This window comes from Rhipicephalus microplus, chromosome 5 (genome assembly GCF_043290135.1).
Source record: "Rhipicephalus microplus isolate Deutch F79 chromosome 5, USDA_Rmic, whole genome shotgun sequence".
Lineage (NCBI taxonomy): Eukaryota > Metazoa > Arthropoda > Arachnida > Ixodida > Ixodidae > Rhipicephalus > Rhipicephalus microplus.
In genome coordinates this window covers 115,140,357-115,167,154 of record NC_134704.1, presented here as the reverse complement: position 1 = coordinate 115,167,154, position 26,798 = coordinate 115,140,357, and the positions used below count along the sequence as shown (strand labels likewise).

At 44.5% G+C, this 26,798-nt stretch overlaps 1 long non-coding RNA gene and 1 pseudogene across 1 annotated transcript; one reads left to right on the top strand and one right to left on the bottom strand.

The window, feature by feature from the left end:
* Positions 1 to 3,116: 3,116 nt before the first annotated feature.
* Positions 3,117 to 6,090, bottom strand: LOC119174278 (uncharacterized). Its single transcript, XR_005110193.2, has 2 exons — positions 6,027 to 6,090; positions 3,117 to 3,314 (listed from the first exon to the last, which is right to left on the bottom strand). It is a non-coding gene; the product is annotated as an uncharacterized LOC119174278 (long non-coding RNA).
* A 13,918-nt stretch (positions 6,091 to 20,008) lies between these two features.
* Positions 20,009 to 26,161, top strand: LOC142817540 (NADH-cytochrome b5 reductase 2 pseudogene; annotated as a pseudogene).
* The last annotated feature ends 637 nt before the right edge of the window (positions 26,162 to 26,798 follow it).

The following is a 26,798-nucleotide window of genomic DNA, read 5'->3' as shown; positions in this document are numbered from 1 at the left end:
TTGTAATTGCCTTTTTTACGTAACCAATAATGTGCGAAGTTTGAGAGCTTCGTCACAATCTTCCACTGCATTGTTTGCCATAAAAAGTCGAAGTTTTGGCAGAAGGCTGAAGCAATGAATGCGATTGCAAAACATCATGCTGGTGTACGAAGTAAAGCAAGGAGATTTATGAACCATACGAAATGTAGTGAACATAGTCGATTCTGCTTGAATTGAGGGTAACGCATTAACCACGATATCTAAAGACGTATTGTTGCGAATATTTGGTTGCGAGACGTAACGCATTAACCACAATATCTAAAGACGTGTTGTTGCGAATATTTGGTTGCGAGACGTCTGAAAAGAGGTGAAATCTAAGTTAGGCATAAAGAAACGCGACAATCCACTGTTTTTCACGTCGAAGTACATTAACGTTGAACTATTGAGTGCCTATAACCGGAACATCCTGTACACATACCACATAGAACTTAGCAGCAAAAAGTTCGGGACATCGGTGCGCAAGGTTTGCGATGAGATGTACACTGTGGCGACGACAAAACTGTGCAATATTTTAACGGCGTAAGCATGACCACAATCTATCTGGGGCAGCGAGTTGAGTCTGTTTGTTTAAAGTGAAAGTGACGGGGCACAATTCGGTGGGATGTGAATAAACAGGCAAGACAGGCAACTTCCTGAATAATTTCTGACTTGACGCGAGCAACTTTTCCTGTTGCTTCAGAATGGAGACGGAGCCAAAAACACTTTTTATAGCCCCTTTTATCCAAATTTATGTGCTCCAGTGAACCAAACCCTTCATGAATCAAACCATCGGACACGTCAGTGTTTAGGGAAGGCATGTATGGCTTGTCCAAAATAAGTACAGCCGCCCAAACGTTTTATCGTGCGTGAGTGCCAATTGTTTCGTGCGTCAGCGCATGTGTCGACGTTCTCGCCATGGAGCACCCAAGCTGATCATGAGCCCAGCTTAGCGTGCTTCATGGGCATGCGCTTACTTTAGCCTAATTAGCACCTTGGCTATAGTTATAGCGCGAGAACAAAATGACGACACAGAGACAAGAAGGACACAAAGAACACAGTCCTTCTTGTCTCGGTGTCGTCGTTTTGTTCTCGCGCTATCTATCGTGATGCCATACCAACTAGCTCAAGCTGCCACACTTCTAAGTTTCACCTTGGCGTCGTCGTACGGCGCTGATGCACAAGAACATTGGCACTCGCGCAAGATAGCTCGAGATTTGGTTGGCTGTACATGCTTTGTTCAAGAGTGTTTCTTTTAGGTTCATTGACTTTCAGTAAGCCAGTTAAAATGGTTTATATAAAAAGCTTGCCGTTAGCGAGATTGACAAATTGGTGCTGCCTTGTTAATTAGTGCAGTGCGCTCAGGAGTCAGGTACCACTGGTTGAAATCCGAGGCTGATGCCTTGGACATTTTTTTCTTCCTCTTTAGTTTGCTTTGTGCCTTTTATGTACATATGCTGTAAAAAGTAAATCTATAATATAGAGTACAGAATTCTTCTTTGCAAACTCTATATCGCCATGTCCCTTGTATTTGATCAACACATGGGGTTTTTTTCCACGGTATTGAAAAATATCATATAAAAAATATACGGGTACGGCTCTGTAAGCGGTCCAAAAACAGTTATTTACACCATTCATAAACATCGAATATGAAAAATCTAAGATGACGCATACGAAACTTCGAACATAAAGTTCCTCGCTCCGCGCGCTTCGCATTGCTCGAAGCAACAACATTTAAAGTGTACCCTCGCACGCGTCACACCATCTCGCTAATCAACGAGAACACGTGGAAGTAGCCGAGCTCTGAGCATAGGTCGGCGAAAATTGTGGAGCGCGCTCACAATCATACATGAAATATCTTTCGCGCTTTGAACTCGTTCGGACGCGGAGCCACAAAAATTTTTCTGAGCAAGACTTTGTCGGACTCAAACTCATGAAAATTTTCTTCGACCGCACTCACTCAGACTCAAGCTTACCAAAATATCCTTCGCCATGACATACTCAGTCTTATACCTCGGTTTGAGTAAGTCCTGGTGAGTCGAGTCATGAGTGAGTATGCTGACCTACGGCACTGTGTACCACCGACAAGACAGCAACATTTGTGGCGGTAAAATGTATTTTTATATAAGAAAACTAAAACAACGATGCCCTACCTGCTGTACCAAAGTATTGCAGGCTACCAAATTTTATTTAGAAAATGAATAGCACAAGTGTCAAATTGTATTCTTGAAGAAGAAAATAGAGAAAACAAAAATAAAGACACCACCACCAACACTGCCAAACACCTCCAAGGGAATGAGTGAGGAACTTCGCGTCACAATATACACCGTATAACGCTATTCAGAAATATATACTGTCCCGCCACGGTGGTCTAGTGGCTAAGGTACTCTGCTGCTGACCCGCAGGTCGTGGGTTCAAATCCCGGCTTCGGCGGCTGCATTCCCGATAGAGGCGGAAATGTTGTAGGCCCATGTACTCAGATTTGGGTGAACGTCAAAGAACCCCAGGTGGTAGAAATTTTCGGAGCCCTCCACTGCGGCGTCTCTCATAATCATATGGTGGTTTTGGGACGTTAAACTCCACAAATCAATCAAATCGATCAGAAATAAATACTCGGACTAGGCCTTTACTTTCAAACGCTTCTGTGACAAATCCATTTTCCCCCGCTCGTTATTCTCTTGTTTATCTTGGTTCCAACCTTCCATGCGAAATCATTTATTTTCCTTGTCGTTTTCTCTTATATGCTTTCACCAACAGTAAATGCTGTATATAATAAATGGCTCGCCATTAACACTTCGAAGAACATACGAACATAAAGAACTTTAAACGCAGTCATTTGGCACCGCGTGCTGCATTTGCAGCGAGAGGTCTTAGGTTCGACTCCAGGTGACGAAACTTTTTATGTTAGCTTTTTTTTGCCATCTGTCAACGTATGTTTTGCAACGTTGTGCATGCGACGGGAATACGTCAAGGGAGCCGTGATATGCAGACCACCGAATGAAACACTTTCGTGTTAAACAAGTGGCATTATTACAATTCGGTAATGTTTAATCGTCTCAATTGTTTTTGAGATATTTATTATGTGTACACGAGTCTACCGGTTCGTTGAATTCACTGAATTTTATTAGGCTTGAACATTTATCAACTGCCGCAGGGCCACAATGTTATACGTTGACAAGTACCTTGCTCCTCAAGATTTTGCTCATTCCTTCCGAAAAGGTCTCCAATGGCATGTGCTGCATATTCCTATATGTCTGGAGAAATCGTGTCAGAGTTGTAGGGGGCTATGATCAGCGCAACTGCAGAGAAGAATAAGAAAAACATATAGTCGGTTGCACTTAGACCGGGGATTTTGATATAGAGCATGTATATAATTGTAATCACGAAGAGTTGTTTGGAGCGCAGACGTTAAGTTCCGTCACTGTTCCTATGACTGTTCACCATTAAAACAGATTATTCAGCTGTGACGTCAATGTTCGCTAAGCAGCACCTCAAACACAAGTTCGCATGGTGGATAGTACGGCTGCAAGACTACACTTGTACTATTTGTCACCGCGCAGAACCTCAAAATCAGGTTGCGGATGCCTTATCGCGAAAACAAGTGGAGAAACGCTCAATGCAAATACGCGAAGACTGGATATTGCTCTACCGACAAGAATTTTCGACTGCCTAACGTGCCGATAAATAATTATTCCTCATTAAAAAGTCGTTTTCAGGCACTGGACACAACGCCGAGTTTTCTTTAGGCGAAGGCACGCTCTATTGTGGTCGTTGGATAGAGAAGCAGGACGAACATCGATTTTTCGTCGTTTCTATCTCTTTGCATTCCAGTATTCTGCGTGCCACCCGAAGAAGGCCACATAAGCTACTGATCAACCTTGCACAAAGCACAAGAGCGTTTTAGTGGCTGAGAACGGACAGGAATGTGCGCGCCTATGTTGCACGCTCTGACGTCTGCCTACAACACAAATGGTGTCTGGGCTGTCAACCTGGTTTACTTACGCCTATTACCTCTTCGGATACTGTGGGAGTAGGCCACATTGGGCCTTTTACAACATAGGCAGATGATAGCAGGTGTATTAGAGTCGATGTTCTCTTGCTGCAAGCTTCGTCATAAAGTTTCTACAGCACTGCTTAAAATGGAGGCATTAGTTTCCTAAGAAGCTCATCTCCGACAGATCGACGACTTTCTGCAGCTGTGAGCTCCGTCCTTATATACGCAGAGCAGAAGTTGTGGAATGGTACGCAGAGAGGAAGTTGATGGTACGCAGCCGTGACTTCCGCAGAGCGGAAACCAAGGCTCCGTACCATCCACAAGCGAATGACCTAACAGAGGTACCTTGGAATCTCGACTGGCGCCGTACTGAAAAAAAAAACTGGTGAGGCAGATTAGAAAGTTCACCTCAACAGAGCTGCATACGAAGTAAACACGGCCTTGCAGAGTTCAGTCGGAACATCCTCTTAGGAAGTCGTCTACGTCCAGCCATTAAAACAAGGAGCTACCATCTACTTACACAAGCCCGCGCAAGCTAATCTCCCTGCCGCAAGAGAAACATATTGCCGCAAAGTACAAAGCAAGGCGCGCAAGAAGGTTGTGGATTCTACGAACCAAGAACTGCAAGAACGTCGTGAATTCCCAACATGCGCAAAAACGACAATTTGACCACCGCCATCGTCGACCACCGCCACACTACATCGGTGATGAGGTGTAGGTGCGACGAGTGACACCGTCTTCATCAAAGAAATTGTGCACAGTGTTCGAAGGACCATTTGCTATAAACAAGTGGGCGAGAACAGTTAGCGAGTGCGGTCTTTGGATGCTGACTCACACACAGACAAAAGAAGGTGAAGTAACTTTGCCGTACATGTGTCACGGATGAAGCGCTGTGTACGCGGAGACAACTGAAGTGCAGTAATCTGTTGTTCTCCCCAAATTACACCTTCCGCAGAGTGACCTAGTGTAATGACGAGCAGCGTCAAAGAAGCGTAAGGCCGAGGAAGGTGGTCATAATAAAAACAGCGGGCCTGGAATAGAGGTGTTGCTTCTTGATCTCTAAATAATATCTATATAATTGTGTTAAGATATCATTGAAAAAGATATTTGTACCTCGGTATGCGGCATTACTTGTACGACGTATCGGTTATAAAAATGCAAATATCTTAGAAGGTTTACTTTTATAAAGGATAACCATTTTGCTTAAACTGTCTGATTATTTGTCTAATTTCAAGAACTATACCCATCTAAGCACTGTGATCGGATTGTCAGGCTCCCATTCACGTTTTGCATAAAAGTGTTTTTATTAGTGCGATAGCATGTTGTGCAAGCAAAACTGAAATTAGAAATGATATTGTCTTCAAGCATCCGGACTGCTTGCGTAGTAACACATATGTGTGAATACTTCAGCTCCATGCAAATATAGGTTGCCGCTAAGTATGGTGGTATGAGCTGAAAAAAATGAGAACATTACTTGACAATCCGTAGATGCCACCAATAGGTTACTTTTATGCGTCTTTCTTGTGTACTAATGCAGCCTAATCCTTACGTACATAAATGAGCTCCCTTCAAACGCTTGATGCTGCCATGCTCTACGACGTGAATTTTACATGCCCTAATGAGTAGCCAAATGCTCCATTGCTGTCTAACTGGTGTATCGGTTATTCGCGACTCCATGCGGGGTATATTTCGCAGATGTATGCGTCGAAAATCTATAAAATTCTGGAATCTTTTTCACGCTGCAACAACCTCAATATGAAATCTCTCTGTGACGCATCAAGCATCCGCCTTCTTATTTAGAGCTACAAAAAAAAAACGTTCTTGAAGGCTGGTAAGTTCACGCTTTGAGTGATCTAAAATTTACGCAAGGAAAACCAAGACAGGCTGAAGCAATGAGCAAGTCCTGTGGAGCCTTGGCCGTACTTTCCACCTCTCCTGCTTTTTCGTGGTGCCTAAACCTTAATAAATGTTGTATTCAAAGCGAAGAGCTTATTTTTGTAAGACTGCTTAGACTTACCGAGTGCGCTAGCAAGCCCCATAGCAAGGTACCGTGCAAGGAATCCATTCATGTCCCACAACTGCAAAGATGAAATATAGAACAAGTGACGCACGTGAAAAGCTCAAATGCACGCAAAATAATGTGCGTTAGACCACATTGGGCGGAGATCTTACCACTGTGCGCTGCCCTTTGCATCAAATAAAAATGGATAAAAGGAGCAATAAATGCAAGTACTTCAGTGTTTTTTCAGGTTACTTTTCTATTTTAAGACCTGACAATTTCTTCGGAAGAGCCATAACAGAATATATAACGTGTGCGGTAACAACACAGACACTTTCACAAAAAAAAAAAATAGGCTGAAAGTGTAATTTGCCTGACGAATGTAGTAATTTTACATGAAAAGTTAAGTGTCCTAGTTTTCAATGAAAATTAAAATGTTAATAGCATGACGAAGTCGTGCATTTGCTCATACAAGCCTTTGAAAACTGTGTGGGGTCGTTTTAAAATCTGTAAATTATAAAAGTAAATTTTTTCACCGTGTTTTGAGATGGTGTTTATTCAGCCGCTCTAAAAAACATTTATTAGACGAAAAGTTGAAGAACCTAGTTGCCCATAAGAGATCGTTCTACGGAAGGCAACGGCCAGCAACTGCGGTGGACCCCTCTTAGGAAGGTGTCTGACCAGTTGTCCAGGACCAAATAAAGTTCATTTCACTTAACGCAAGTAACTTACTCACACACGCACATGGGGCAACGCTGATGCACTACCTCTTGAGGGTTGTAAATCACAGACATGCACATTCCACAGAACACACACGCGTACACTGTCGTCATTTATGAAAGGGGACACGCGAACACGTGGCCGGCGCTCTGCGGCGGCTGCCTACAGAATAATCCACCGACAGCAAAATGAAAGACGTTCGCTTTCAGCTTCATCTGTTGCCGAAAAAAATAACGAGTTACGGCGGGTAGACAAGCGCTGATAGATTGCACACTTTCTCTGCTCACGCCTACAGTGCGTAGTCTACTGCCAACATATCAAACGTTGTTCGCGACCATGGAGCAAGTTGCAGTAATCGTCCGATATCGCTCGCGCAGTGAGCGATTAGGGGACGTAATCTACCAGCGCTTGTCTATGGACAATATCTCGTTAACTTGCTTGGCCATAAATGACGCGAAAAGCGAACGTGCTTTCTTCACTTGCCGATTGATGGTGCAGTAGGCAGCCGCCGCAGAGCGCAGGCCACGTGCTCGCGTGTTCCCTTTCATGAAGAATGACAGTGTACATTCAGGCTTCGCATTCACTTTACTGCATACAATTGACCACGACGACAATCGTCGAGAGTGGCCATCCTGGCGACGAAGAGAATAGACGCCGTGTTGCTGCTTCACTCTGCCAAACAGACTTTGATTTGTAGGGTTTAACGTCCCAAAACCACCATATGATTATGAGAGACGCCGTAGTGGAGGGCTCCGGAAAATTTTGACCACCTGGGGTTCTTTAACGTGCACCCAAATCTGAGTACATGGGCCTACAACATTTCCGCGATCATCGGAAATGCAGCCGCCGCAGCCGGGAATTGAACCCGCGACCTGCGGGTCAGCAGCCGAGTACCTTAGCCACTAGACCACCGCGGCGGGGCTGCCAAACAGACTTGAAGTGGTGAAGCTCTGCCACTTCGGTGCACTTTAAACGCTGAAAAATCATTAACGCCAGCATCTAATGATAGCCGACGACGATGATGCTGAGGGCGAGTGGATGAAATAACTTCTTTTTAACGAAGAAACCACAGAAAACTGAATGGACGCCTGACGATCTCGGTGCAGCGGCACATGACCTCTCGTCGCGAATGGCGCCATGCTGAATATGTCATTTGTTCACCGCGACTCTTACATCATAGTAATGAGCAGTCGCAGTTGGACGTGCATAATACAAATGAACAGTCGTAAACTTTACTTTTTATTCTTAGCTTGTCACCGACTATAGGGTCGGCGGGCCGCAGTGTGCAATGAAATGCTGTGTACAGAAAGTCAGCAAAACAAAAGAAATTAAAAAAAATATGCGCGACTTTCTTGGAATGGCCACATAAAAGAAGAGCGGTACAGTTTCAAAACTTGCTACTGAAAATCTGAAACTGTCTTCGTTTGGGCTATAAGTGGCGTCGTCATGATCAACGCTCCAGATTCAACTCTGATTGAGCAGGAAAAAAAGGCAGATCTCACGTATGGTGGTAATCGATGGTATGCGAAGCACAAGTGAGGATGGGTGATATGTCACATTAAAATGAGCACAAACTTAAGAGGTGGAAGCAAACGATGCTGTACATTACTTCCCTGTCATGATTATCATGCTTGTATGTGTCATTTACCTTCGTCATCTACTCACGCCACGTGATACCACAATTAGTATATAACGAGCTAGCGAAATGGCGGAAGCACGCATTGAGCGTGGTATGTTGTCATTTTCCTAAATGACACGAATGTCACCATTATCGTGTTTGCACCATTAATATACTTTCTTCATACATTGGCGTAACGTAACACCAAAGTTGGTAAATGTGGAGCTAGCAAAGGGGCCGCGAGCGCACCATGAAAGGCTTAATACACTCCAATGCAGCGTTGACGCGCACGCACACTGGGGACAGCGGTGCTACGTTAGCAAAAACGCGAGCACTCTATAGTACGACTCCAGGCACGACCGGTGTGACCAGCGTCCGTCGGCGCTGCCCAAGGACGACCGGAGCGAAATGCGTCATGCTGCATTTCATGCCGATGCATTACCCAGACAACACTGCATCTCCCTCTTTACGTGACGGAGGGATGCCGGTTGCGCTGAAACGTGCATGCGTCAGAGCAGCGCAGCGCGGCGCGTGCCTGCGAGAATATGGAAGGACCGGTGCCTGGCGTGGCAATGCCGGCGTGACGCAACAAAATGAACACCGGTGATCACGCGCACCGAATCACGTTGAAATGTATTGTCGCCTTTAGGCCGCGTTCACACTGAGCATTCCGGCCGCCGAAAGTGCTCCAAATCCGGTTCGGCGGCGGCGAGATCCGCCGAAAGGGCCCTTTCCGCGCCGATCGCTCTCGGACCGACTTTTGTGGCGTCTGCTGCCGAATCGGTCACCGTGGACCAATAGGAGAGATATTCAAGGAATTTTGAGAAATAGCGGCCAAGCCCTACTCACTTGTTATGCCGCAGTGCACGTAACTGAATGTTGAAACCAACGGGAGTTTAACCTACTCTGTGCCTACTTTGCCTCTGTATTTCGTGAAAGAGGTGACCGAGCTTGCTGTTGGCGTGACCGAGCTTGTTACGGTCTTTCAGAGCAAAACGAACCTACCAACGCCGCTGGCGTCGGTGGTTTTTCTGCTCTTCGTGCATTACAAGACAGCCACTTGCCAGCAAAGTAAGCAGTACTGTCTTTTCTTGCTTCTTGCGTACAAGAATCGTCGAAGTATACACCACCGGTTAGCGTAGTAGCGTTTGCGAGCCGCGACAACAACCGGGTGACAGCGCATCAATCCCGCGTTCGCCCCGTAGTAGATGTCACACTCGGCGGCACGGGGCGCGTCCAGTGCGAACGACGCTGCGTTTCGGCGGCAGGAGAATTTGAGTCGCTGTAGAAAGCGGATGTTTCAGTGTGAACTAGGCATCACTGTGGAAAGTAGTCATGATCTCACGTAACACGCATCTCACGATTATCATTTTTGCACTAGTCACATACCTTCGTCATCCATTGACGTCACGTAAGAACGAACTTGGCATATGTGAAGCTAGCGAAACGGCCGTGGGCGCATGACACACATGTCGTATTTATTATGTTTGGATGTATTATTTACCTATGTCGTCCGTTTGGGTCACGTAATACCGAGTTTAGCACATGTGAAGCTAGTGAAATGGCCGCGAGCGCATTAAGAGCATAGCATGTAGTGATGTTGTTACATGACACGCATGTCATGTTTGTCATGTTGGTACAAGTATCATACCTTCATCATCCATTCAGGTCCCGTAATACCAAATTTGGTATAAGTGAAGATAGCGAAATGGCTGCCAGCGCATCTTCAGCGTCGGATGTAGTCATGTTGCTCTATGACACGTATCTCACGATTATCATGTTTACACCATTCACATACCTCATTCATCCATTCACGTACTGTAATAACAAATTTCATATATGCGACACTGGCGAAATGGCCGTGAGGGCATCATGAGGGTGACATGTAGTCATATTGTAACCTGACACGCATGTCATAATTTTCACGTTACGGTCTGTTGCTAGAGTTCGCCATGCAATCATTTCACAGCATGCCAGTTTTGCAACATTGCATGTGAACGAAACCACCGCAACAGCTGCAGGACCACAAAATGTAAATTATGACATTCATTACATACATGTCATGATTTTCATGTTATGACTCGTCAGATATGTTCTTCGTGCAGTCATGTTATGCCATACCAAGTTTGGTATCGATAGCATTATCGAAACAGTCAGGAAAGCTAAAAGTCTTAGGTGACTAGATAGATAGATAGATGGATGGATATATAGATAGATAGATAGATAGATAGATAGATGGATATATAGATAGATAGATAGATAGATAGATAGATAGATAGATAGAGTCAAAGTCGGCGAAGTTCGCTAAGAAATGCCTCGCATTTAAAATTTCGGCGGAATCACATGTCAACTTGACGTGGCCAAACGTAACGAAATTCACCATAATTCTACAGTCTTCTACCCCTAAGCAGGCGGAAAGCGAGGCCACGAGCAACGTTGTTCTCTCACCGATTTTTCTTACTAATGGTGAAAGCGCTACGTCCTTGCCTCTCTCCAGGACGTGTTTTATGACTGTACAGATTTCTTGACCGCCCAGCCGGCTGCCAAGTTGTCTTACACATGAATGACGGAACAGAACAAAGTTGCTCTCTATGGTCCCATTCATGAAACTTCCAACTTCCTCGTCTTCTGTAAACGTGTGCGTTAATGAAGCAGCCATCAAGAAATGCGGGCGCCTGGAACTCGCTAAAAACGAGTGCATCATACAACAGTTGGCACACTAACCTAACATCGCGCTGACCTCGTCCTGTGCTGATGCTCCCTGTTCAACACGCAAAAATAAAATGGTACCCGAATTGTGCGACGAAAATTGAAGCCGCTTATCCGGCTATCTGCAGTGCTGGAGCCTGATTTACCTATGTAGTTCCGGCTTCTGTGATTTAGGCAGCTGTCCGCCAGGAGGTCACCAAAATGGTACTTTACTCTCTCTGATCACTGAATCATGCAGACGTTCAACCACGTGGTTTCACCCCTTCATCGTTTCAGTACCAAGCATGTTTCCCTGGCGCACTCCTTACGACAGCCCCACTTGTCTCGCTGGCCTCTGGATTGGACAGATCTCTCAGCATCATCGCATTCACTGGAACTCTAGTGCACACTACATGTACTCTAGCTACCACCACGGCAATGACTCTTACCGTCTAAGTTCGTTGAGTGAAATGCTCACCGATTTCTTTTATACAGGCACTGATATGACCAACAGTTTAAAGCTGGCATGCCAAACGGACGGATCTACATGCAGCTCCTTACCGCTCCGAAAATTCAAAGCACACATCTGTTGCTTACAACAGACTTCAGCGTCACCACTCCAAGTTAGCTTTGATGATGGCGCAAGAAAAGATGCACCAAAAGAATGTGCAAACCTTGCACGAGCTCTCGAATCATGAAAAGTTAATTTTCTACCAATTAGTCATGAGCACGAGAAAATATTTTTTTGCGTCCCGTGTTGACACCGTCAGTAAATATTTAAGTTTGATTAGGCATCTTAGGCTTTCGTTTTAACACTAAAACGAACAAAATAAAATTGGCAAATCCTACGTACAGTAGGAAATCAATGACATGCAAAGCACGGATGAGGAAGGTTGATATGACACTTTGAAATCAGCGCAACGTTTCGAGGCGGGTGTAAATTCTGCCGTACATGACTTTCGTGTCATGATTATCATATTTGAATGTGTCATTTACGTTCGTCATCTATTAACATCACGCCATACTAAAGCTTGTATATGTGAGCTAGCAAAATATCCTCGGGCACGCTATCAGCGTAACATGTACTCATGTTTTACATCACAGGCATATCATGATTATCATGTTTTCACGTCTTATTTACCTTCGTCGTTCATTCACGATACGTAATAGCAAATTTAGTATATGTGGAGCGGGCCATACGGCCGCAAGCGCACTATCAGCGCAGCTTGTAGTCATGTTTTACATGACAGGCATATCAAGGCTATCAAGCTTGGATGTGTCATTCACCTTTGCTATCTATTCACGTCATGCAGTACCACATTTGCGAAATATGCGAAGCTAACGAAATGGTTGCAAGTGCGTCATGAGCGTGTTATGTTGTCACGTTCTTACATCCCACGCCAATCATGATTGTCAAGTTTTCACCACCCACATAAATTCATCATTCATCGACGTCTACTAATACCAAATTTGGTATATGTGAACCTACCAAAATGGCCGCGAGCGCATCATGGGCATGGTATGTTGTCATGTTCTTTATTGACATGCATGTCATGATTTTCAAGTTCGTGCCAGTCATATACCTTCGTCTTTCGTTCACGTCATGTACCAGCAAATTTGGTATATGTAAAGCTAGCGAAATGGTGGCGAGCGCCTCATGAGCGTGGCATGTAGACATGTTCTTACATGACACGCATTTTATGACTTTCATGTTTTCACCAGCCATACAGTTTCGTCATCTATTCACGTCCCGCAATACCAAATTTAATATATCTGAAGCTAGCGAAATGAGCGCGAGCGCACCATCCTACGAAAAAAAAAGAAGAAAAAGGAAGAGATGCAGAGGACTTTCTGGGTTGGCAGTGACCTTAACGATGCGCAGCCGAAGTGGTTTTAGAAGCGAGGTCAGGGGAAAGAGAGCACTGGTTGAAAGGTTCGGCTGGACAGTTTTGCGTGAACATGCAAAACTGATTACGCAAACCTGTTCCCGCAAAACTTGAAGCAAAGACTAGGGCAACGTCTGATCCCTGTGGCCGGCCCAGATGCTCCACCTGTAAACGTATGCAGCCGGCTACCAACGCAAAAAGTACACCATCTGATCACATTCACAAGGCCAAATTCAGATTGACCTGCACTTCAAACAACCTAATATACTGTCTTGAGTGTGCCACGTGTGGAAAACAATATATAGGTGAATATGGGCAGCCGATTCACGTAAGACTGAATGGCCATCGTGCCGACTCAAAGCACAATTTACCAAAAGCCATAGCCCGTCAGTTCAATCAACAGAACCAAAATATTGACCAAGCAAAGCTTTACGTTCTACAAACTGATCTCTGGTCACCACTAAAAAGGAAATACATAGAAGCATATCTGATACACAAATTTAAGTCCCTACACTCATCACGAATCAAGGTAGCACATGCGAATCATGAATCGCTGAAAGCAATAAATAGCATATTTGTGGCAATATTTACAGAGACAAGCTACGTTCAGCTTTCAAATGGGCATGACCGGTATTACATAAAATCGCTCCTAGCCTACATATTGTACTGTTATTATACTCTTTCAATTTTTCAAATATATAGATATGCTTGTGTCCATATACAACTACGAAGTTTTTATTTTCTAGACATTTCAACCACTGCTTTCTTTTCTCTTTCCTCGCTTCTACAACCACTTCTGCCACGCATCGTTAAGGTCATGGCCAACCCAAAATGTTCTCTGCGTCTCCTCCTTTTTTTTCCTTTATTTCGTGTGTTATCCCTTATGTCTCACTTACCTCCCCCTGCCTTTTACTTTCCCTCTCTCCTCTTTCTTTTTGTGTATTTCTCGTCGTTGTTCACTTCCTTTGCATTATCAATTTCCATTTTTCTCCGCCAATCTACTGCCAAATTATTCAGGCAATTCCACTGAGCGGGCAACTTCGAGGGTACCGAAAGCACATTTTCGCCAGTGACCATCCCAATTAAACACGTGCTCTTCCAACCCCATTCGGTATGCTCACCTTCGACATCTCGGCATTTAAAAGTACGCCGCCTGCTTCAACCCCCTTTAAAAGACGATAGTCTTTCTTGGGAACCCTCGACGCAAAAATTTTGATGTGTCTGTTTCTTTGTCTGTTTGTCCACCCTTAACGATATTGGGTATTATAAACGGCACCAGCTGATACATCAAACGGCCGACCACATCCGCATCACCCACCAATGTTGCTCAAGATTCAGCGTTCATACTTTTGCGATTATCAAATAACAAAAATTGGCCCGAATCTGCATGCCACACTGTAAATGTCGTCGAAAGACGAGAGAGTGAACAAAACGTGTTTTTGATGTTCTGCGCAAGAAAATTGGTGAATGGTATTTTGGAGGCAATGCGTTAGCGCCTCGAGCGTGTAGCGGAGGCGAACGAGTGCATCGAAGCACGTTAGACACGAGCGCCATCTGGCAGTTCGAAAACGAAGGAAGGCGTGCGCACCCGCAGAGAACGATGCGCGCTTGTCTCGGAGATGATAAGGTGTAGAACGCAAAGCGACGGGCAGGTGCCACCACCATGTCATCTTTGAAAACCGTTGAAAGCAGTTACCTTATTGAGCATCGCGTTGCCGTGTAAGCTCAGCGTGATAAACACTATTGTCCTTAGACTTGCTTGTGTGTGCCTTCTCTAGTATAAAGCCACACATACAAAACATTGCGGTGTTGTTATGGTGCCACGTGTATGCTCAATTATTGCTTTTTAATCGACAATCTCACAAGTATGAACGCTCAACCTTGAGCATTATTGGTGGGCGCTGCGGATAGGGTTGCCCGTTTGATGCCTTTTAAGTTATCGGTAAGGGCGGACAAACAATCAATTGTACAGACAGAGCCAGATAGACAGACCGAAATGTTTCTGTCAAGGGTCCCCAAGAAAGACTCTCGTCTTTAAAAATTGGCGCCGTATCTGCATGTTAATCTGGAAATGTCGTCGAAAGACGAGAGTCTTTCGACGACATTTGCGATGGTGACCAGAACATTTATTTGATGTTCTGCGCAATAAAATCGATGAATGCTACTCTGGTGGCACTGCGTTAGAGTGCCTCGAGCGTGCAGCGGAGATGAACTAGCGCATCCAGTGAAGTCACACGTGAGACACGAGCACTATCTGGCAGTTTTCTTGACAAACGAAGGGCGTGGCTCTGAGACGGGCGTGCGCGCCCGTCTGAGAGGTGATAAGGGGTAGAACGTAAAGCGAGGGAAAGGTGAAACCACCGTGTCCTCTTTGCAAAGCCTTGGAAACACTCGCCTTTTCATGCAAGTGTTTCATGGTCAGCGCAGCGTGATAAACGCTGCATTTTAAAATTATTTATGTATGCCTTTTCTAGTAAAAGACGAACATACAGAATATCTACGTGTTATTATGGTGCCTCAGATATGCGCCATAATTACGTTTTAATCGGCAATCGCACAAGTATGAACGCTGACCCTTGAGCAACATTAGTGGGCACAGCGGATGGTGTCAGCCGTTTGGGGTATCGGGTGGTCCTCTTTAGAGTACCAAGAACCGTTAAGGGTGACCAAGCAGACAAATGTACAGACACACAGACAGACCAATTTTTTTGCATCAAAGGTCCTCAAGAAAGCCTATAGTTTTTAAAAGCAATTATTTCACATATCTGAGGCACCATAACAACCCGGATGTATTCTGTATGTGCGTCTTTTACTAGAAAAGGCATACATAAGTAATTCTAAGGACCGTAGCGTTTATCACGCTGCGCTGACAATGCAACACTTTCACGAAAAGGCTAGTGTTTCCAACGCTTTGCTAACACGACATGGCGGTGGCACCTACCCATCACCTTGCGTTCTACTCCTCATCACATTTGACACGGGCGCGCATGCCCGTCTAAGAGCCGCACGTTTAATTTTCGAAGATAACTGCGAGATATCGCTCAAGTCTGACGTGTGACGTGACTTGATGCACTAGTTCGCCTCTGCTGCACGCTTGAGGTACTCTAACACAGTGCCTTCAGAATACTGTTCAATAATTTTCTTGCACAGAATATCAAATAAACGTTCTGTTCACTCTCTCCAGACGAAAGACTATCGTCTTTCAACGACATTTGCAGGATAACATGGGGCCAATTTTTGTAACTACATTCTTGTTATGCGTCCCACTTGTAGGTGTTCGGGAACAGGCGTAAGCCGCTATCGTCGGCAACACTTTGTGGGAGCCAGACGCGGCAACCATCCGCAGGCTTGCAACTTTCGAGTTCTTTTCTTTTTTCGTGTCTGTAGCGGACAACACTTTGCGGCACACCACTATTACTTAACGTGCTTCTTCTTTCTTTTCTTTTTTTTCTTTTCCTCCTTCTTCCCGCTTTTTTCTATTCTCGGAGAATATTTTGAACCACTATCACCTGACGTGAAATGAAGCAAAGACTGCACTCTGCTGCTTTGGGGTTCTATTTTTATTTTCAGACGGCAATTGCCAACAGCGACACGTGCTATCAGCAGAAGATGACGTCACTATTAACCCCCTTAAAACTAACACGCCAGGGACGACAAGGTGCCTTTGACCAAGATGGGTCCTCCTATCAAAACGTCGGCCAGCCTGTCTGCGGCAGTTCCAATGTTCACGATGACTATCACATACGTGTTTCCATCTGTCGGTTGCTAACTAGATTTTGGTTGATATACATCTCATGATTTTCGTGTTATGACTAATCTCACTTATGCTTATAATACAGTCATGTTATACCATATCACTTTTGATATGATACCATCATCGAAACGGCCAGGAGAGCAAAACGTCCAAGGTGGCTAGGTAAATAGACAGGTACACACAAAGTCGCTGGGGTTCGCTAAGAAACACTCCGAATTTAAAAGGAAAAACACAGCGTGAGTAAACTACACAGCAGTTTAAAGGCGCACTGGAAAACTACGTAGTAATAGTAACTAAACTTTAAGCACGCTACGGTTCTGTAGTAATAAACCAACGCAAAACAAAACATAAAATACTCTGAATCGTTCACATGTTTTCAGTAGATACTTCAGGCAAAAAGTAGCATGCTTTTACAAGGGTAGCATATCTCACAGCTGAAGCCGCATGCGCTCGTTGGCATGAAATTTCTGGCTTCAAGGCCTCACTCGACGTCGAATTTTATTGTACTAGAGCTTCCCTGGATTCCGTTGAAAGTAACATGACCCTGCAGATGTAATGAGCGTCCACGGTAGCACTTAAAGACGACTTGAAGTTCTGAAGCGTGCCGTACCGTCGCATCGCCAGGGCCGCTCCAATTCTCGCGTGCTCCTGAGAACGCTTCTAGTGGTTTTTCCTGCCCGTATATCAACTTTCCGAAGCAGAATCACTATACCTGTAAATGTATCGAAGGACTCTAGTAGGACTAATTGTATTTTTTCATTTAGCTGGGAAGTATAAACACGTACAAGGGATATACTGATGATGATACGATGTGACAGGCATGTGCTTAGTGAGTGCTTTTTTGAAAGCACATGCATTTTACGAAATTGTCATTTCATTAGTCACATATCCGTTCTGAAACCTGCTGTGGTTCCAGCCAAGTCTTCAACTTCAGCAAACTTTTGAACATCTTTGAAGGCAACTTTTGTTTTGTCTGAAATTTCTTCACTTCAGCTGAATGCCACTGATGAATCGCTCGTGTGGATGCAGAATAAATTACGATGATAAAATGAGCATGTTTGTGAAATTACTTTATTAGGGCCGAAGCTCATTAAGGCCTAGCCTTGTAAGCGTCTGTCACGCCACATAAAACCGAAACTGAAACACCTGCACAACAAAATTGAAAACAATATGTGTAAGAAACCTGACTTCATAGGTAAATAAATATAGTATAATACAGCACAATACACTATCACCTGCGCCGTCCGTGCGTCAGTTCATCCACCTGTCCGTCCATATGACGTCCTTTGTACTGGACGGCGACTTCAACGTAGACATTATGAATTTTAGGAGATAGCGTAGCCAACTCATGATTACTCACTTCGTGGGGTTGCGTGGTTTTAGCACATCTGCTGGGCAGTGAAATAGTTGTGTTTTGAAGCAAAATAAAACAATAAATAATTTTGATTTCAAATCAAAATCTTTTTATGGTAAATTAGCATTGATTATTTCATTCAGTAGTAATATACTACAAGTGTGAACAATCTTATCTATAAGTACATTTTCTTTGCCAATTAACCGGAGTGGATATGAGCCAATGGTAAAGACTATTATCACCATCACCATCATCAAGAAGCATTCGCCCCAATCGATGGTCGGGAGAAAAAATAAACCAACCAGCCACCACGACAACACCAGCACAATGTTGCATGGGCGGGCCCAACAGCTGCTCATTTTCGTAGCTTCCGCAGCAGCCACCTTCGGAGCTATCACGCTGGCTGTGCTGCTCATACGCAAGATAGGCGCCCACATTTCCGGTGACGTGCTGCTCGTCGACCCCAATGCCCGGTACACGGTGCGACTTGAGCGCAAGATCGCTGTCACTCACAACGTTCGCCTGCTGCGCTTCTCTCTGCGGAGCCGCTACCAGGTACGCAGTCGGACAAGGCGCGTCTCACGTTTTTTGGCAAACTTTCAAATACATGTGCCACTTATGCCGCACATGCGGGTTTGTTATTCGAGTATTTTTTTGTTTTCGTTAGCTGACCGTTCAGTAAATGATATGAAGAGGGCGTCAGTGGTCAGGTAAAAGCTCAAAACCACTGCTTCTATCCACACAGCAGCTTTCGATAGAATATGGGCTAAAACGTAGTAGCGCGTCGTGTCTAGGCTGGCTCACCCAGCGCGAGACCACACAAGGCGTTTGTATAAGCCATGTTCTCAAATCACGAGACCAAATGAGCATCGGCTTACGCTGTAGCGAAATGCCTGCCACCCTTGCGTCATAAGAATGATGCAGCTATGTGTCACAGCAGGTGATGATTTCAGCAAGTCACTGAAACAATAACCAGGGTGAATTGTTTGTTGCGACAAAGCTGTCTTTTTGTACTACGTGCCGTAGTTGAGTACTACTAGTAGGTGTAGTAGAAGGCATGCACCAAAGCGTCAATGACTGAGCAAGCAGGCCACTTGATCTGTCAATCACCAATAATGTTTAACCACGCGCTTAAAAAAAAACATTGATTCCGCAGTTCCGCGTCGCTAGATCCGCTGGGTACCCACAACATGCTAATTATTGCGACAGCAATTTTATGAACAGTATCGGCTCGTTTTTGCCGTTGCCGCCACCATCATTCACGTCCATGTATATGTATCTGTATACGAAGAGAAGGATGCACTAGCCTCCTCTTTCTGCGGAGCCAACATCGCATTTCCGGCCAGCGTCGTCTGCGCACGAGCTTATCTTGTGAGCGAACAAGGGGAGAGGGGTGGTCACGGTTACCGAGCTGTCGCAGCAATCATCGGCGAGCGGATCTTGCCACCACAGGAGGCGGCAGCTTTTATGGGCAGTGCTCTCATCACAAAAAAGCTGTGTCAAAAGTGTTCCTTGAGCGGCCGTCCACATATACATGGGCTATACACATAACGAACTGCCACAAGCGGCGGCACACGACGTATAGCCCTTAGTACCAGCGTGCGCTGCCCACAGGAGGCGCTTCTCATCAACCTTTCTCATCAGCACTACGAACGGGCCTTGTTGTGATCATCTACGGTGTCCACGCCGCAGAAAACTTGGTTTTTAAGTAAGCGCATGTTCACTACAAATAATATTGCTCCTAAATCTGCTGGCCTTACTTCGTAAAATATTCCATTATGTTGCTACTACGTTTATGGATTCGCCCTTTTGACTTTTTTTCTAATCCTGGGCTTCACAACATCCCTTGATCTCGCTAGCCAATCATATCGACGGACTCACGTGTTTTTGTAACCTCACGTGTTGTCACAAGCCTATCATATAGAGCCATGCGTATAGCCTACGCTTCTTTATAAATAGGTACATAATTGGTGGTCCGCGATGGCGAGCAGCATCGTTGCTTACAAAGACGCTGTGCAGAGGCTGGGAATCCACGTCGGTCAACACCTGCTTGTCTGCGCGAGTATTCATGGCTGCCCGGTGACTAGACATTACACTCCTGTGACCCGGTGTGATCAAACGGGCCACTTCGGCATCATAGTCAAGGTTTACCGCACGGGCGAGTCCGAGGAACACCCCGAAGGGGGCCTCATGTCCCAGTTTCTGGACTCAATGCGCCGAGGGGAGAAATTGAAGGTATGAATCAAGGTATTTCTGCCGGGTAAGCGTTCGCGCTAGTTTTCAACCACTGCCTCAATCAATAGGTATGCCTCTGGTAAATAGAAATTGTGCTTAACGCCCAAATGTATGAATTTTAATCCATCCGGACCAAGCCTAAAAGAAGGACACTTGAGAAAATCTAAGAACCACCCAGTGACCACCCAGTGTACTGTCAAAAAATAACAATTGGGAGAGGAAGTCACCCGAGTACGTAGGGAACACGCTTGATAGCCGATATCTTATGGCAGATATTATGAGAGAAGAGTGGACCTTACCAGATCATGCTGTAAGGAGGGAAGGTGCCAATACAAATCATGTAATGAGGGTCAGGTCGTGAGGGTCAGGTCATCATGTGAGCTAGGACGTAATTCCCACTAAAAGGTGTTAGACACACCAGCATTTATAACTAACTCAGAAATCTACTAAGGAAAGTATAAATCATTGTAATATATGAGTTACTATTGGAACATTAAAAAATAAAGTGGGTGAAAAGAAAAGTTGCCGCCAATGAAGACCAAAAATGTGGCCTTCGAATAACGCGTCCGACGCTCTACCAACTCAGCTGCAGCAGCGGTCGTCTGCCCATAGACTTTATGTGGTTCGTACTGCTACATATGCTTCTTTATTTTTACATGTCACCTCCCCAATACAATATAACCATTGCCTCAGTAAAGCTCGGGCTATTGACTGCCAACTGTCTAGGTAGTGTTACAACCTTCTCATGAGTTTACGAGCACAACACGAGCACTTGAGTTAGTTGTGGAACTTGCGCGGCCGCGAGGGATAATGCTGAACTATTCAATGATACATGTGTAAACGCGGACGCGCATGGCCGCTGATCTGTTTATAGACGGCATACGTTCTATTGACCGGTATCAGTGACAGGCCGCACTGCTTCCTGTAGTTTTATTCACCATTTTCCGGCCAATAGTACAGCTAAATAAAGGTTTTCATTCTGAAGACGCCATCAATGTCTTTGTCGACGTCACAACCACGTGACAGTGTGTCATACTCCCGTTCATTCTCTGGGTTATACATGCGCGTAAATTAGCACGCCACGAAAAGCGGATGGGGGATGACTAGCCCTGTAGCTCAATTGTTGTTTCATCGGAGGCATTATTCGAAGTAGCATAAGCAAGCGGCAAGTTTATTTTCATCCACTTCCTTAGCCTTTACCTAATGAATACAATCTAAACATGGTAACAGATAGATGTCACCTTGTGCACCTATAGCAAGGTTTACTTAGTTTACAGTGCATACATTTTATACCTAATAAACCTTAATATAGGCGGGCTTAATCGCATATATTCGTTACCAAGTTTAGAGCGTACTACGGTTGACATCGCCATTACGTTCCTTGTCTTTCTTGTCGGTTACTTCTGCTTGATGTTATGTTTAACTAACAAAACGAGCCCCTTAAATGTTCTTCTTTTGTACCAAAGGACATGAATCACCGCTAATTAAGGCAGAAGATAGCTGCATCATTGAAATTAAAATGTTTGATACCTATTATGGTATCCTCTCGAGCAGGATGAAGTGAATTGGGGATCATTATTAAAAGAATAATCCTACATAAGACATATCGTGCTCATGCTGTTGATGGGGATCATGATTATAATGATAACACGTGTAAAGTTGGATTAGGGCTATAATCATACAGGGACTACAAAGGGTGCTTGGCTTTATTACTCTTTCACGAGTGAGATAAGTTTAGTAAAAGTACCGGTCAAATTTCAGGCGTGAGAAACACAGGAGGTCATTTCTTTGAAGCATGTGATAATTTTTTGCGGTAGTGAGGTGCTACTAACGCGAAGACAGAACTATCGGAAGTAGAAACTCTTGTATGACAATGAAAAGCATAAAAGTGGTTTGTCCAAACTTAACTCATAATCAATGAAAATTGAAAAGGCCATGTAAGATTCATTACCAAAAAGTCAACAGAGGAACATGTAAAAGAACACGTATCAGGAGGTGAAGGAGGAGGAGGAAGACAATTTTTATTAAAAATCTGACGACCCCGATGAGGCGAATTCCACGCCTAGATGTCAGCCAGCAGCCCCTGGGCTCTAGCGGCGTCCTTGGCCCATCGAATAAGGAACATTAAAAACTCGTATTAATGTTTCTTGTCGCTGCTGCCTATGAAATTAAAATTGGCTCCTTTATATGGTCAGCAGTTTCCCTGAAAAATTTCGCAGAAGCAGACAATTTTGAGTGATTTTTGGTGTTATTTTTTTCTTTTCAGCCCCAAAAAATTCACAAAAAAAGTATATCTGCAGCATATGTGACAGTTTTTAGGTAAAAGAAAAGTCATTACGCGAACTTGCATTCATTGCTTAATGGCCTCATGCCTTCTGCTTGAATGCCTGCTTTTTAAATGCGAAGCATTTCTTAGCGAACTTCGGCGACTTTGAGCGCATCTATCTAGCCAGCCGCTTACGTTTAGGTGCTCTCGTGGTCGCCCCATTTACTTGGCGTGAACCAAAATTAGCATGAGAGGGTAAGATGGTTTGACGAATACGATGCGCTTGTCAAGACAGGAATAATGTTACAATCCCGTTGCTACGTCGTCAAACACATCCCGCCAGACAGTGGCACATACCCACGGGTAGGTATGTGCCACTCGTATGCGAGTATTTGCCACGGGTTATAAACGCTCAGTATCTACCCAGGAACGACGAGAACACAGATAGGCAATTTAAAAGCGCGATTGTTGAAAAATACCCGACGTTGGTAGCGTCAACCCGTCGAGTCCCAGTCGGAATCGAACCCGAGCATTCTGGGTGCCAATGAAACATTTTACCACAGAGCTACGCCAGGTCTCGGAACTACTTTTCAAATACACCCTAATCTTCGTGGCACGTTAAAGAACTCCAGGTGGTCGAAATTTCCGGAGCCCTCCACTACAGCGTCTCTCATAATCATATGGTGGCTTTGGGACGCTAAACCCCACAATTCAATCAATCTAATCTTCGTAAAACGTTAATAGTGGTTGTAGTGCTGCTTACCCGCTTTTTTAAACAAGCCGTGACGGCGGGTTAACTTTAATTGTGGTTAGGTGTCATGCGCTGAAGTGATTTATCAAGCAGTGTGCAGGGCCAGCATTTTCGCGAGCATCACCGCTCCATATCAGCCTCTGGTGTTGCTAATGCGCATGTTCCAGTTGACGTAGGTGTGCAAGTGCAAACGACAGGTTATATGTAGGCCCGTATGCTCAGATTTAGGCGCATGTTAAAGAACCCCAGGTGGCTGAAATTTCCGAAGCCCTCCACTACGGCGTCTCTCATAATCATTAGGTCATTTTGCGACGTTACACCCCACACACCAATCAAACAACTGGTTATATTAAAATCTGCATCTCTTCAACATATGTCTGAGCGTGCAACATTTGTACATATATTTAGCGTCATTTCATGACATTTCTCTCAATAAAAAATTAAAACATGGTCAGTTTTCGTCCACACGCTTCGCATAACGTGGATTCCCAAGTACGTGGGATCTGCCGATTTTTTTCACGGCTTCGTCAGCAGTTATATGAAAGTCAAAATGCAGGGAGTAGGGTTCGCCTGTCTATGCATAAGTATTGCATTCTTACCGGCATTCATATTTCCAAGGCGTTATTAATGTTTTCTGCTGTGTGTAGCAACATGAATAAAAAAAACAGGTGTTCATGCAGAAGGTATTAGGTCTCCTTTGGAAGATCAGTGAAAGTAGGCCACTTCTTTCAATGTATTTCTTCCACCAAGGTACAGACAACATTCCACGTGAAGTAGTAAAAATACCATTTCAAACAAGTTCTTCCTGTGGCTCACCCGTCTCACTGTGTCTCATCATTTCACTTCATCTCATATGGACACATATCCACGAACAAAGTGCAATGCTGCAATTGTAGTCAGCACAGAAGATTGAATTTAGCTTTGTGTCATTATAGTTGAATGATTTAAAGGATGGTTACTTCACGCCACGACCTAAAATATATGCATGGTTCATATAACCTCACAATGATATCTGTTTTGAACATCCGCTCATGCGACGGTTAGTTACCTTCACTGCTCCGGCTGTTCATAGAAATTGGATTGGTTGCAGTCAAACCGTTTAACAAAAATTATCATAGGATATTCTCGGAGTGCCATTCTCTACTTGAGAGTACGTGCTCTTTGTGTTCTTCGCGCATCTTGTACATACGATAGATTGAACGACAAAAATGGCAAATGAACCAACATAAAAATACGAAATAGTCGCTGCACTGCCATTCAACAAACTTGCTCGAAAGTGTAAACAGAGACAAACAACTTAAAGCTCTGTTGATGCTCTTTGCTCCTTTAATGATACCCGATCAGAAATGATTGCAAATTGATCGTAGATGTAATCTAATATTTGTCGTGTACATGAACTGGACGTATGATTTATTATTTTCTCGTTTTTACATTTTACCACAGATTCAGGGCCCACGAGGCAGCTTCATTTACGAAGGCAAGGGGTGTTTCGTGACGGTCGACGGAAGCCGACTGTCGAAAGCAACATGGATCGGGCTGATCGCAGCGGGAAGTGGCATCACGCCAATGCTGCAGTTTCTGCGCCACGCTCTGGTAGATCGCAAAGACGAAACGAAAATCAAGATGATCGACGTGAACAGCACGGAAGACGACATCATCGCGCGTCGGGAGCTAGACCACTACACCAAGGCCCATGCCGAGCGATTCAGGTGAGCAACTGAGCCGTGTTATTCCGATGAGCGGGGGGTAACCACAGAACAACCGACACGCTTGGTCAGTGTGCAGGGCTCTGAACTACTTGGCTCGGCACTTCTTGTATGCTCATCTGCAGTCGCGCAGAATTGAGCAACCAAAAAGAACGAACGCAAAGCGATTTTCTGAAATCACGGGGTCATAATATTTTTGGCTCACAACAAAAGAAGACAATGCTTAATCGTGTGAATATATAGTGTCTGAGTATTGCCCTCAGGTATCCGAAATGATGAATGAAATAAATCAAATAAAAATATTCAGGTTGTTATGGAGACTTCTTGGCACTATTTAATCGTTGAGTTTGTCCCAAACATGTCCACCTTGGTGGAACAGTGGCTATTGTGCTCGGTCGCGGGTTTGTTTCCAGTCGTGGCGATACGATTTTGATGGAGGCCAAATGCCAGAGGCTCGTGTACTGTGCAGTAGAAGTGCACGTTAAACAGCAGATGGTGGCGATTTCCGGAACCCTCTACTACGGCATCTCTTATGGTCCCTGAATGGAAATTACCAGTACAAACACGGAACACGTACGTTTCGTTTCTTTTCTCTGTAGGGCTTGTTCTGTGATAGAGCTGTTATTTTAATTCAGATATACGTACAACCTAGGCCAAAATGATGTTTTACTAAAATTATCTCATATCAACATCGGAGTTTTGGATCGTAAGGCGCTATATAGTTTCCCCAAAACTTATTGACGACGATAATAGTGAGCAGTCGTAAATGTTGTGTTATCAGCCTCCTTCCTTAATAGTACGATCTAGTTGTACAGGTGGGCTGCGCACACGATTATGAACCTTTTACATCCATGGTTCTGCAGCCTCTGCCACGTACTGAGCAAGCCGCCAGCAGGTGAGGGTGCTACTGGGTACGTGCCGGGCCCCCTGACTGCTGGCATGATGGCTGAATACCTTCCTCCGCCGAACAACGATACTCTGGTGCTCTTGTGTGGACCGAGTCGCTTTCTGAGTGAACTGTGCAAGCCGGCACTCAGCAACATTGGATACAAGCCTCAGAGGGTGCTCTGCTACTGAGTGGCGACCCAACATTAGGGTCGCACAAGTGTATGAATCTAGTAACCTCAAACTGTTTCGAAATAATCTTCATCGTACATCATCGACGTTACCTTAAATCTTTGTTCTGTGTGTATATGCTGGAAAATTGGCAAGTGCCAAGAGCTGACACATATTACGACATAAGAAAAGATACCTCAGCTACACTTATTCAATCAATATAAGTAATATATGGCTAATTAAGAAGAACAACACAGGCTCATCTCATAATAAAGTAACACACACTGAGCCTATCAAATAGCGGCCACAATCAGCACACGCATGCGCATTGGTCTTGGAGATATGCGTTACCCTGGGCAATGTAGTAATTCTGGCAGTTTTAACGCGCTAATGTGCCAAAAAAACAAACATTAAAAATGATTAGATGGGAGTGAGCATTGCACCCAGACTGTGTGCGTTGCAAGCAGGTGTTCTGTCTCAGGGCTACGTGATTTGTTGAAATTGCTTCGAAAGAAAAAGAAAAAGAAAGACACTATCTGAATATCATTTTGAAGAGGGAGTCTGCTTAACGCATCATATATTGCGTGGCATAAGCATAGAATACCACCAGGTGTTCTGATGTGTGAATTGAGCAACATGAGCCTGTTTCAAATACCTTGTTAGAACAAAACGCTCAAGCATATTTATTTAGTCGTCATCAGCACCAGACCTATTAACAACGTGAGCAGCCACGTAGGTTCCCGTGTTGCCCAACAC